This window comes from Oncorhynchus nerka, linkage group LG20, assembly GCF_034236695.1.
Source record: "Oncorhynchus nerka isolate Pitt River linkage group LG20, Oner_Uvic_2.0, whole genome shotgun sequence".
Lineage (NCBI taxonomy): Eukaryota > Metazoa > Chordata > Actinopteri > Salmoniformes > Salmonidae > Oncorhynchus > Oncorhynchus nerka.
Window position 1 is genome coordinate 38,978,887 of NC_088415.1, and position 14,003 is coordinate 38,992,889.

The 14,003-nt window shown below is 43.0% G+C and overlaps 1 pseudogene; it reads right to left on the minus strand.

Moving 5' to 3' along the window:
• Positions 1-13,625, minus strand: part of LOC115101906 (synaptotagmin-6-like) — a 28,882-nt pseudogene extending 15,257 nt beyond the window's left edge.
• Positions 13,626-14,003: the final 378 nt, after the last annotated feature.

Here is a 14,003-nt window from a genome sequence, read left to right on the forward strand (position 1 = left end):
AAATGTATCATTCTTGGGCAATTTATATCTATAGGCTACACTGAGGTTTTTCTTTAATTGTTTTAGGCAATCTGGCAATGGTGCATAAGCCTAAATCTTAGGTCCTAACTGTAAGTGCACAAAGCGCGCCAAATAGCCTACACACCAATCCCCAAATGCATTCAGGGCAGAAAAGGTTCATGTCGATCCAAAGAGGCAAAAAGGATTATGGAGTTTAATTCATTAAGAGAAAAAATGTAGTTGAGAGAATGCCAATGCCCAGTTAGATACCATCTGTAGAGGTGCTGTCTTTACCAGCATATTAAAAGCTGATACTATTTCAACCACATAAAATATGCATCCAAGCCGAACTGAAATCTTATCAGAAACATGTTGGGTGATGACAGAGACAACTTTACTGATGTCAGCTTACACTGAACAAAAATATGAATGCAACATGCAACCATTTCAAATATTTTACTGAGTTACAGTTCATAGTAGGAAATCGGTCAATTTAAATAAATAAATTAGGCCCTAATCTATGGATTTTCCATGACTGGGAATACAGATATGCATCTGTTGGTCACAGATACCATTAAAAACAAGTTAGGGGAGTGGATCAGAAAACCAGCCAGTGCCTGATGTGACCACAATTTGTCTCATGCAGCGCTACACATCTCCTTTACATAGAGTTGATTAGACTGTTGGCTGCGGCCTGTGGAATCTTGTCCCACTTCTCTTCAATGGCTGTGAAAAGTTGCTGGATATTGTCGGGAACTGGAACACGCTGTCATACACATTGATCCAGAGCAACCCAAACTTGTCTGGTGAGTGTCTGGTGAGTATGCAGGCCTATAAAATTACATTGGAGGTGGCTTATGGTAGAGAAATTAACATAAAATTATCTGGCAACAGTTCTGGTGGACATTCCTGCAGTCAGCATGCCAATTGCATGCTCCCTCAAAACTTGAGACATCTGTTGCATTGTGTTGTGTGACAAAACTGCACATTTTAGAGTGGCCTTTTATTGTCGCCAGAACAAGGTGCACCTGTGTAATGACCATGCTGTTTAATCAGCTTCTTGGTATGCCACACTTATCAGGTGGATGGATTGTCTTGGCAAAGGAGAAATGCTTACTAACAGGGATTTAAACAAATTTGTGCCCAAAATTCAAGAGAAATGTGCTTTTTTTGCATCTGAACATTTCTGGGATCTTTTATTTCAGCTCATGAAACATGGGACCAACACTTTACATGTTGCATGTTTTGTTTTTTTGCACTAACACTACACAGCTGATTCAAATAACGAACTCATCATCAAGCTTTGATTATTTAAATCAGCTGTGTAGTGCTAGGGCTAAAACCAAAACAGAAACTCTGTTCTAGGGCATTGTACAGTATAACAACAGAAGATAAGCTGTATGTAGGCCTACCTAATTATAGACAAGTTGACTGACAAATAGCCTACAAATTATAAGCAGAAGCAACCTACATCAGGCAAAAAAAAAATATCCTGCACCCCGTTAAAACATTGTTCAGCAGTCTCTAGCTGTAGCCTACAGCACATTGTCTATACTAGCAGTCCGGAGTCTCCCAGCATGCCGAGCACCGCCCGAAGTTTGTAACATTGCAGAGGAATCTGCATAGCTCCACATTGACATGATTGGTTGACGGTAGGGTGGCGGTACGTCCTGTTTAAACACAAACTCACTTCCTTAACAACTTCCTTGATAACAAACATGTATAACTTTAACAGAAGGCTATCAGAACAAGAACAAAAAACACCTTTATGATACCTTGTGTCTGGATTTCAAAGACACGAAAATTAGTTTGAACTCCTGGAAAGACATAGGGAAGGTAATGGGGATAGATGTGGTAAAGAGGTCAATGGAATGCAGAACGTGGGGGACAGAAGGATGCTTGATAGTTGCACATGTAACAAAGTGGATATTTGTCAATCCATCATGATTGATGTACAGGCCCACAATGTGGTTACTAAAATCCAATTTGGATATTTACCTTTTTCGCTGAATAACATTTAGAAGTTTTCCCTTTTCGGGTTTAGAAAAAGTATCTGCTAAAGATTTTCACTTTATCACATACAGTCGGCCGTTGCGGATGGGTTATTAGCAATTGCAGTTGGGTGCGGGTGAACAAACAGCTGACCAGTGCACCACTAGCACAGACATCAATTTTATTTATTTATTATTTTACCTTTATTTTACTAGGCAAGTCAGTTAAGAACTAATTCTTATTTTCAATGAAGGCCTAGAAACAGTGGGTTAACTGCCTGTTCAGGGGCAGAACGACAGATTTGTACCTTGTCAGCTCGGGGATTCGAACTTGCAACCTTTCGGTTACTAGTCCAACACTCTAACCACTAGGCTACCCTGCCGCCCCAATTTAACATCTATTCCATCTTGGTTCAATGTAATCTCATTGTGAAGAGGGCACGACAAAATCTATTCCCCGCTCAGGAGACTGAAAAGATTTGGCATGGGTCCTCAGATCCTCAAAAGGTTCTACAGCTGCACCATCGAGAGCTTTCTGACTGGTTGCATCACGGCCTGGTATGGTAACTGCTCGGCACCCGACCGCAAGGCACAACAGAGGGTAATGTGAACGGCCCAGTACATCACTGGGACCAAGCTTCCTGCCATCCAGGACCTCTATACCAGGCGGTGTCAGAGGAAAGCCCTACAAATGGTCAAAGACTCCAGCCACCCTAGTCAAAGACCGTTCTCTCTGCTACCGCACGGCAAGCGGTACTGGAGTGCCAAGTCTAGGTCCAAGAGGCTTCTAAACAGCTTCTACCACCAAACCATAAGACTCCTGAACACCTAATCAAATGGCCTACTCTCTACTGTTGTCATCTATGCATAATCACTTTAAAAACTCTACCTACATGTACATATTACCTCAACTAACCGGTGCCCCTGCACATTGACTCTGTACCGGTACCCCCCTGTATTAAGTGTCACTATTGTTATTTTATGGCTGCTCTTTAATTACTTGTTACTTTTATTTCTTATTCTTATCCATATTTTGTTGTATTTTGTTTTGTTGTATTTGGCGCATGTGACTAATACAATTTGATTTGATTTGAAATTACATGGAAACATTGATTCAACCAGTGTGTGCCCAGTAGGATGGCTCTTTTGTTGGGATATGATTCCAACCATTTCATTGCTTTGTATCAGACAGCTGTGAAACCCTAACATTACTGTTAAAATGTACTATTTAGATGTGCAACTGTGGCATTTCCAAACTCCCCAAGTGAAATTGGCTTTGAAGGAATTGTGATTTAAAATTCTGTATTTTCCAGCGGGTAATCTGGTTTTCACACAATTTCAATGTTCACAAGAAATGCAAATATCTTAAGACTCAGTACAACATGAAAAAGATCACATCATTTGTATAGTATACTGGTATAATTGAAGACTAGTATACCCAGGAAACTACAAGAAGATTAAAGGCAGGGTTCCCATGTCCCTGTTACCTCCTTTACTTCTAAGTATTCTAAAGCACGCCCTCCCAGGCATGCAACAATGGGCTCTCAATGGTGGCTTCTCTTTCTTCTCTCCCTCAGGGGGTGAAATAATGGGTTCTGATCTAGATGCTGCAGCACCTGAGCCATTTTTAGACAGCTGCATTTCATGGCTTTCTCTTTTTTTTTTTGTTCTCTCTTCCTCGCCGCAATCTGAAATCCTCTAATCCTCTGCATCCCTAAATCCTTAAGCTCCACAGCATGCAAGGAAGACGAGGGTTAGGCTCCAACATATCTGCTTGCCTGCCTGCCAGAGGTGTGCGTAAATGTCCAGTAAATCTGCCTGCCTGCTAGAGGTGTGAGGAGCAAATGGGAATGGATTATGGGAAAGAATATAAGACACCCCCACAGTAACATTCATTCTCACACTGAGCTGGGGTGAGGTCTACTATTAGATAATGGTGTTATTTAGGGTTGGGGCTAGATGGAATCCATAGTAGCAGCATCCCTGATTTTGTGTGGAGAAAACGGGATGGGATGATGGAAAGGACATGTAAGACAAAGTCCCTCGCAATAATTGTTAATAAATTTAAAAAACATTCTGCCCACACCACGTTGTCTCCGTGCTGCTGTTGCTGTTTGTTTACTTTTAATAACCGTTTCGTCAAAACTCTGCATTTAACACATTTACCAATGTCATAGGTTTTTCCTCGCTCTACTATTTTCATTCAACGTTTTTCACCTCGGACGCCTTATCTGGACATGATAAACAACAAAAAGTAGTAACATCAACGCCATGCCATCTAATTGCAGTCGCTGTACTCATAATACACAGGAGAACTATCGCCTTGTAGTGAGGATAGCCGAGTTGGAAGCCCATTTCTGCCCCTCCCAAAATATAGAATTTATAGATAATTGGCCCTCTGTCTGGACTCACCCACAAGCAGGACCAAGTTTGAACTGCTGAACTGACAGACTCCATCCTACCTGGAAGGTTGCTCTCATATTATCTATCAACATAGATCGGGCTCTAACTCCTCTAGCTCCACATTGAGATAGGGTGCAGGCCAGGTAGCAGGCATTTAGCCAGCCTGCTCAGCTATTCCCATTGAGACCTTGTCTGTGCCTCGACCTATGTTGGGCAAAACTAAACATGGCGGTGTTCGCCTTAGACCACTTCCATTCCTGTCATTATTGAAAGAGATTGAGATATCTCACATATAAAATAGGGCTAAAACCTCTTAATGATCGGACACTTTTTTTAAATTTTCGACCCTAAAATGACATACCCAAATCTAACTGCCTGTAGCTCAGGACCCAAATCTAACTGGCTAAAAATGTATTATTCCACTCTCCTCTCCTCAAACAATAGCATGGTATTCTTTCACTGTAATACAGTTGAAGTCGGAAGTTTACATACACTTAGGTTGAAGTCATTAAAACTCGTTTTTCAAACACTCACAGAAGCTTCTGATAGGCTAATTGACATCATTTGAGTCAATTGGAGGTGTACCTGTGGATGTATTTCAAGGCCTACCTTCAAACTCAGTCCCTCTTTGCTTGACATCATGGGAAAATAAATATAAATCAGCCAAGACCCCAGAAAAATAATTGTAGACCTCCACAAGTCTGGTTCATCCTTGGGAGCAATTTCCAAATGCCTGAAGGTACCACGTTCATCTGTACAAACAATTGCACACAAGTATAAACACCATGGCACCACGCAGACGTCATACCACTCAGGAAAGAGATGCGTTTTGTCTCCTAGAGATGAACGTACTTTGGTGCGAAAAGTACAAATCAATCCCAGAACCACAGCAAAGGACCTTGTGAAGATGCTGGAGAAAACATGTACAAAAGTATCTATATCCACAGTAAAACTAGTCCTATATTGAAGTAACCTGAAAGGCCGCTCAGCAAGGAAGAAGCCACTGCTCCAAAACCACCATAAGAAAGCCAGACTACGGTTTGCAACTGCACGTGGGGACAAAGATCGTACTTTTTGGAGAAATGTCCTCTGGTCTGGTCTGACGAAACAAAAATGGAACTGTTTGGCCATAATGACCATCGTTATGTTTGGAGGTAAAAGGGGGAGGCTTGCAAGTCGAAGAACACCTTCCCAACTGTGAAGCACGGGGTGGCAGCATCATGTTGTGGGAGTGCTTTGCTGCAGGAGGGACTGGTGCACTTTACAAAATAGATGGCAACATGAGGGAGAAAAATCATTTGGATATACTGAAGCAACATCTCAAGACATCAGTCACGAAGTTAAGGCTTTGGTCGCAAATGGGTCTTCCAATTGGACAATGACCCCAAGCATACTTCCAAAGTTGTGACAAAATGGCTTGAGGACAACAAAGTCAAGGTATTGGAGTGGCCATGACAAAGCCCTGAACTCAATCCTATAGAACATTTGTGGGCAGAACTGAAAAAACGTGTGTGAGCAAGGAGGCCTACAAAACCTGACTCAGTTACACCAGCTCTGTCAGGAGGAATGGGTCAAAATTCACCTAACTTATTGTGGGAAGCTTGTGGAATGCTACCCCAAACGTTTGACCCAAGTTAAACAATTTAAAGGCAATGCTACCAAATACTAATTGAGTGTATGTAAACTTCTGACCCACTGGGAATGTGGTGAAATAAATAAAAGCTGAAATAAATAATTCTCTCTACTATTATTCTGACATTTCACATTCTTCAAATAAAGTGGTGATCCTAACTGACATAAAACAGGGAATTCTTACTAGGATTAAATGTCAGGAATGGTGAAACTGAGTTTAAATGTACAGTGCCTTGCAAAAGTATTCGGCCCCCTTGAACTTTGCGACCTTTTGCCACATTTCAGGCTTCAAACATAAAGATATAAAACTGTATTTTTTTGTGAAGAATCAACAACAAGTGGGACACAATCATGAAGTGGAACGACATTTATTGGATATTTCAAACTTTTTTAACAAATCAAAAACTGAAAAATTGGGCGTGCAAAATTATTCAGCCCCCTTAAGTTAATACTTTGTAGCGCCACCTTTTGCTGCAATTACAGCTGTAAGGGGTATGGGGTATGTCTCTATCAGTTTTGCACATCGAGAGACTGAAATTTTTTCCCATTCCTCCTTGCAAAACAGCTCGAGCTCAGTGAGGTTGGATGGAGAGCATTTGTGAACAGCAGTTTTCAGTTCTTTCCACAGATTCTCGATTGGATTCAGGTCCGGACTTTGACTTGGCCATTCTAACACCTGGATATGTTTATTTTTGAACCATTCCATTGTAGATTTTGCTTTATGTTTTGGATCATTGTCTTGTTGGAAGACAAATCTCCGTCCCAGTCTCAGGTCTTTTGCAGACTCCATCAGGTCTTCTTCCAGAATGGTCCTGTATTTGGCTCCATCCATCTTCCCATCAATTTTAACCACCTTCCCTGTCCCTGCTGAAGAAAAGCAGGCCCAAACCATGATGCTGCCACCACCATGTTTCACAGTGGGGATGGTGTGTTCAGGGTGATGAGCTGTGTTGCTTTTACGCCAAACATAACGTTTTGCATTGTTGCCAAAAAGTTCAATTTTGGTTTCATCTGACCAGAGCACCTTCTTCCACATGTTTGGTGTGTCTCCCAGGTGGCTTGTGGCAAACTTTAAACAACACTTTTTATGGATATCTTTAAGAAATGGCTTTCTTCTTGCCACTCTTCCATAAAGGCCAGATTTGTGCAATATACGACTGATTGTTGTCCTATGGACAGAGTCTCCCACCTCAGCTGTAGATCTCTGCAGTTCATCCAGAGTGATCATGGGCCTCTTGGCTGCATCTCTGATCAGTCTTCTCCTTGTATGAGCTGAAAGTTTAGATGGCCAGGTCTTGGTAGATTTGCAGTGGTCTGATACTCAATATTATCGCTTGCACAGTGCTCCTTGGGATGTTTAAAGCTTGGGAAATCTTTTTGTATCCAAATCCGGCTTTAAACTTCTTCACAACAGTATCTCGGACCTGCCTGGTGTGTTCCTTGTTCTTCATGATGCTCTCTGCGCTTTTAACGGACCTCTGAGACTATCACAGTGCAGGTGCATTTATACGGAGACTTGATTACACACAGGTGGATTGTATTTATCATCATTAGTCATTTAGGTCAACATTGGATCATTCAGAGATCCTCACTGAACTTCTGGAGAGAGTTTGCTGCACTGAAAGTAAAAGGGGCTGAATAATTTTGCACGCCCAATTTTTCAGTTTTTGATTTGTTAAAAGAGTTTGAAATATCCAATAAATGTCGTTCCACTTCATGATTGTGTCCCACTTGTTGTTGATTCTTCACAAAAAATACAGTTTTATATCTTTATGTTTGAAGCCTGAAATGTGGCAAAAGGTCGCAAAGTTCAAGGGGGCCGAATACTTTCGCAAGGCACTGTATTTGGCTAAAGTGTATGTAAACTTCCGTAAATTGGACAGTGCAGCTACTGTAGATTAACAAGAATTTAAGATTTCTGCCAATATCAGATATGTCTATGTCCTGTGAAATGTTCTTGTTACTTACAATCGCATGCTAATCGCATTAGCCTACGTTAGCTCAACCGTTCTGAGGGGACCCACCAATCCTGTAGAGGTTTGTTAGATCCCTCACTTCCAAGGCAGTCATAGTCAATGAACTAATCACTGATCATAACCTTGATTTGATTGGCCTGTGTAACGGTCGTCGTATGAAGGAGAAGAGGAGGACCAATGTGCAGCGTGGTAAGTGTCGGTATTTAATAGAATAAACTGAACACGACAAAATACAAAAATAACAAAGTGAAATAACAAACTGAACCAGTTCCGTGTGGAACACACAGACACAGGAAACAATCACCCACAACTCAAACGTGAATCCAGGCTACCTAAGTATGGTTCTCAATCAGGGACAACGATTGACAGTTGCCTCTGATTGAGAACCATACCAGGCCAAACATAGACTGCCCACCCCAACTCACGCCCTGACCATACTAAAACAAAGACAAAATAAAGGAACTAAGGTCAGAACGTGACAGCTTGACTTAAACATGGCTCAAGCCTGATGAATTTATTGTGTTAAATGAGGACTCTCCTCCTTGTTACACTATTGAGCACATCCCCCACACATCCCACAAAGGCGGAGGTGCTGCTAACATTTACGACAAAACATTTCTATACATTTTTTTTTCGTCTTTTGAGCTTCTAGTCATGAAGTCTATGCAGCCTACTCAATCACTTTTTATAGCTACTGGTTATAGGCCTCCTGGGCCATATACAGCCTTCCTCACTGAGTTCCCTAAATTCCTATTGGACCTTGTAGTCATGACAGATAATATTCACATTTTGGTGTCTTCAATATTCACATAGAAAAGTCCACAGACCCACTCCTTAAGGCTTTTGGAGTCATCATCAACTCAGTGAGTTTTGTCCAACATTTCTCCAGACCTACGCATTGCCACAGTCTTACACTGGATCTAGTTTTGTCCCTTGGAATAAATATTGTGGATTTCTCTGCATAATCCTGGACTATCGGACGACTATCGGACCACCATTTTACTATGTTTGCAATCGCAACAAATAATCTGCTCAGACCCCAATCAAGGACTATCAAAAGCCATGCTTTAAATTCTCGGACAACCCAAAGATTCCTAGATTCCCTTTCCTAGACTCCCTCCACCTACCCAAAGACGTCGGAGTACAAAAATCTGTTAACCACCTAACTGAGGATCTAAATGTAACCTTGCATAATACCCTAGATGCAGTCACACCCCTAAAAACAAAAAACATTTGTCACAGGAAATGAGCTCCCTGGTATGCAGAAAATACCCGAGCCCTGAAGCTCGATCAGCCTATTTTTCCAACCTAATTGTGGAGAAAAGGAACAATCCCAAATGTATTTTTTATACTGTCGCAAAACTAGCTAAAAAGCATCGTTCCCCAAGAGAGGATTTCATTTCAGCAGTGATGAATTCATGAATTGTCTCCAAAGCTCAGTTCTTCTTAGTCTGCACAGAACTGTCAGGACCTAGGATCAATGGGCACACTGAAGTTTTTTATCCTGTATCTCTTGACACATTCACAAAAATAGTCATGGCCTTTAAACCTTCCAGCTGCATACTGGACCCTATTCCAACTAAACTACTGAAAAAGCTACTTCCTGTGCTTGGCCCTCCTATGTTGAACATAATAAACGGCTCACTATGTGTACCAAACTCACAGAAAGTGTCAGTAATAAAGGCTCTTTTGAAAAAGCCAAACCTTGACCAAGTTCCTCTCAAAAATGTAAGAAAAAGCAGTTGTACAGCAACTCACTGCCTTCCTGAAGACAAATAATGTATACGAAATGCTTCCGTCTGGTTTTAGACCCCATCATAGTACTGAGACTGTGCTTATGAAGGTGGTGAATGACCTTTTAATGGCCCCAGACCAAGGCTCTGCATCTGTCTTCGTGCTCCTAGAACTTAGTGCCACTTTGACACCATCGATCACCACATTGTTTTGGAGAGATTGGAAACCCTAATTGCTCTACACGGACAACTTCTTGCCTGGTTTGCATCTTATCTGTCGGAAAGATATCAGTTTGCCTCTGTGGATGGTTTGTCCTCTGACAAATCAATTGTACGTTTCAGTGTTCTTCTAGGTTTCTTTTAAGGACCACTATTGTTTTCACTATATATTCTACCTCTTGGTGATGTCGTTCGGAAACACAATGTCAACTGTCACTGCCATGCAGACGACACACAGCTGTACATTTCGATGAAACATGGTGAAGCCCAAAAATGGCCTACCCTGGAAGCCTGTGTTTTAGACATAAGGAAGTTGATGGCAGCAAATTCTCTACAGTGGCTTCTAGTTAAGGCTAGGGATGATTTAAAGGTCTTACTTCTAACCTACAAAGCATTACATGGGCTTGTTCCTAACTATCTCTCCGATTTGGTCCTGCTGTACATATAGTGCATTTGGAAAGTATTCAGAACCCTTGACTTTTTCCACATTTGTTATGTTACAGCCTTATTCTGAAATAGATTAAGTCCTTCCGCTTTGAGGACAATACAGTGCTACTGACACGGCCCGCAACCAAAACATGCGGACTCTCCTTCACTGCAGCCGAGGTGAGTAAAACATTTAAACGTGTTAACCCTCGCAAGGCTGCAGGCCCAGACGGCATCCCCAGCCGCGCCCTCAGAGCATGCGCAGACCAGCTGGCTGGTGTGTTTACGGACATATTCAATCAATCCCTATCCCAGTCTGCTGTTCCCACATGCTTCAAGAGGGCCACCATTGTTCCTGTTCCCAAGAAAGCTATGGTAACTGAGCTAAACGACTACCGCCCCGTAGCACTCACCTCCGTCATCATGAAGTGCTTTGAGAGACTAGTCAAGGACCATATCACCTCCACCCTACCTGACATCCTAGACCCACTCCAATTTGCTTACCGCCCAAATAGGTCCACAGACGATGCAATCTCAACCACACTGCACACTGCCCTAACCCATCTGGACAAGAGGAATACCTATGTGAGAATGCTGTTCATCGACTACAGCTCAGCATTTAACACCATAGTACCCTCCAAACTCGTCATCAAGCTCGAGACCCTGGGTCTCGACCCCGCCCTGTGCAACTGGGTACTGGACTTCCTGACGGGCCGCCCCCAGGTGGTGAGGGTAGGTAACAACATCTCCACCCCGCTGATCCTCAACACTGGGGCCCCACAAGGGTGCGTTCTGAGCCCTCTCCTGTTCACCCACGACTGCGTGGCCACGCACGCCTCCAACTCAATCATCAAGTTTGCGGACGACACAACAGTGGTAGGCTTGATTACCAACAATGACGAGACGGCCTACAGGGAGGAGGTGAGGGCCCTCGGAGTGTGGTGTCAGGAAAATAACCTCACACTCAACGTCAACAAAACTAAGGAGATGATTGTGGACTTCAGGAAACAGCAGAGGGAACACCCCCCTATCCACATCGATGGGACAGTAGTGGAGAGGGTAGTAAGTTTTAAGTTCCTCGGCATACACATCACAGACAAACTGAAATGGTCCACCCACACAGACAGCATCGTGAAGAAGGCGCAGCAACGCCTCTTCAACCTCAGGAGGCTGAAGAAATTTGGCTTGTCACCAAAAGCACTCACAAGCTTCTACAGATGCACAATCGAGAGCATCCTGTCGTGCTGTATCACCGCCTGGTACGGCAACTGCTCCGCCCACAACCGTAAGGCTCTCCAGAGGGTAGTGAGGTCTGCACAACGCATCACCGGGGGCAAACTACCTGCCCTCCAGGACACCTACACCACCCGATGTCACAGGAAGGCCATAAAGATCATCAAGGACAACAACCACCCAAGCCACTGCCTGTTCACCCCGCTATCATCCAGAAGGCGAGGTCAATACAGGTGCATCAAAGCTGGGACCGAGAGACTGAAAAACAGCTTCTATCTCAAGGCCATCAGACTGATATTCTTTATCCCTTTACACTTGTGTGTATAAGGTAGTAGTTTTGGAATTGTTAGCTAGATTACTCGTTGGTTATTACTGCATTGTCGGAACTAGAAGCACAAGCATTTCGCTACACTCGCATTAACATCTGCTAACCATGTGTATGTGACAAATAAAATTTGATTTGAAATCCTTCCCCTCATCAATCTATACACAATACCCCATAATGACAAAGCAAAAACAGGTTTTTAGAATTTTTCGCAAATGTATACACATTTACATAAGTATTCAGACCCTTTACTCAGTACTTTGGTGACGCACCTTTGGCAGTGATTACAGCCTCGAGTCTTCTTGGGTATGACGCTACAAGCCTGGTACACCTGTATTTGGGGAGTTTCTCCCATTCTTCTCTGCAGATCCTATCAAGCTCTGTTAGGTTGGATGGGGAAATTTTCTGCACAGTTATTTTCAGGTCCCTCCAAAGATGTTCGATCGGGTTCAAGTCCGGGCTCTGGCTGTGCCACTCAAGGACATTTAAAGACTTGTCCCGAAGCCACTCCTGTGCTGTCTTGGCTGTGTGCTCTTCTTGTTGGAAGGTGAACCTTCGCCTCAGTCTGAGGTCCTGAGCGCTCTGGAGCAGGTTTTCATCAAGGATCTCTCTGGACTTTGCTCCGTTCATCTTTCCCTCGATCCTGACTAGTCTCCCAGTCCCTGCCTCTGAAAAACAACAACAGCTCTACAGACAATTCCTTGAACCTCATTGATTGTTTTTTGCTCTGACATGAACTGTCAACTGTGGGACCTTAAATAGACAGGTGTGTGCCTTTCCAAATCATGTCCAATTAATAGAGTTTATCACAGGTGGACTCCAACCAATTAAGTTGTAGCAACAACTCAAGGATGATCCATGGAAACAGAATGCACCTGAGCTCAATTTTGAGTGTCATAGCAAATGGTCTGAATACTTATGTAAATAAGGTATTTCTGTTTTTTATTTTTAAAACATTTGTCTAAAATATGTCTAGAATCTGTTTTCGCTTTATCCTTATGGGGTACTGTGTGTAGATTGATGAGGAAAAAAAACAAATTTAATACATTTTAGAAGAAGGCTGTAACATAACAAAATGTGGAAGAAGTCAAGGGGTCTTAAAACTTTCTGAATGCACTGTATGTTGCAATAGTCTGTGCCAAGGGGCTAGAGTCAGTCTGTTATATCTGGTGTAATTCTCCTGTCTTATCTGGTGTCATGTGTGAATATAAGTATAGTCCCACTAATTCTCTCTCTCCTTTCCCTCCCGGATGACCCTGAGCCCTAGGACCATGCCTTAGGACTACCTGGACTGATGACTCCTGGCTGTCCCCAGTCCACCTGGCCGTGCTGCTGCTCCCGTTTCAACTGTTCTGCTTGTGGCTATGGAACCCTGACCTGTTCACCGGATGTGCTACCTTGTCCCGAACCTTCTGTTTTCGGGGATCCTGGGAATCAAACCCTCCAACGTGGCATTACAAGCACCTTGCTCTACCATCTACGTTACAAAGGACCACAACAATTTTGTGAGATTTACGCATGATTGATAAATGAGGCCCCTGGTCCTATCAGGCAATTAGTCTGCCTGCTGACCAGGAGCCTCTATCTCTGACAAACAGCTTTTGGTGTGCCAGCCAGGCTCTCTTAACCGGCTGCCAGGATTCTCCAGCTCCTCTCCAGGGGCCTCATGAATCAACCATGTGTACATTTCTCACAAAGTTTTGGCATATGTGGAGATCCTAGGATTTGCGGGAGCAACAAATTATTGCAATTTATTAAACTGTCGCGCGCAACATATACACGTTTTCATCAGAGCCTTGCTATTTTTGTGTGTTCATGAACGAGCGTTGCAACCTCGCTTGGAAAAAGCCCACCTTCTATGGTAGCAAAAATGCCCTGATTTGCTATATGATTTGGAAAAGTTGGAACTGGGCCTTGACAAACAAAATGCATGCCTCCTAACGCGAGTGCCAAACACTGTCAGCGTATTCTGCAATACTGATTGCCTATTCAAACCATTTACAAGTAAATGCTACAGCCCACATTTTTAAACAATCAACTACATCACACCTGCCCAGACCCACAT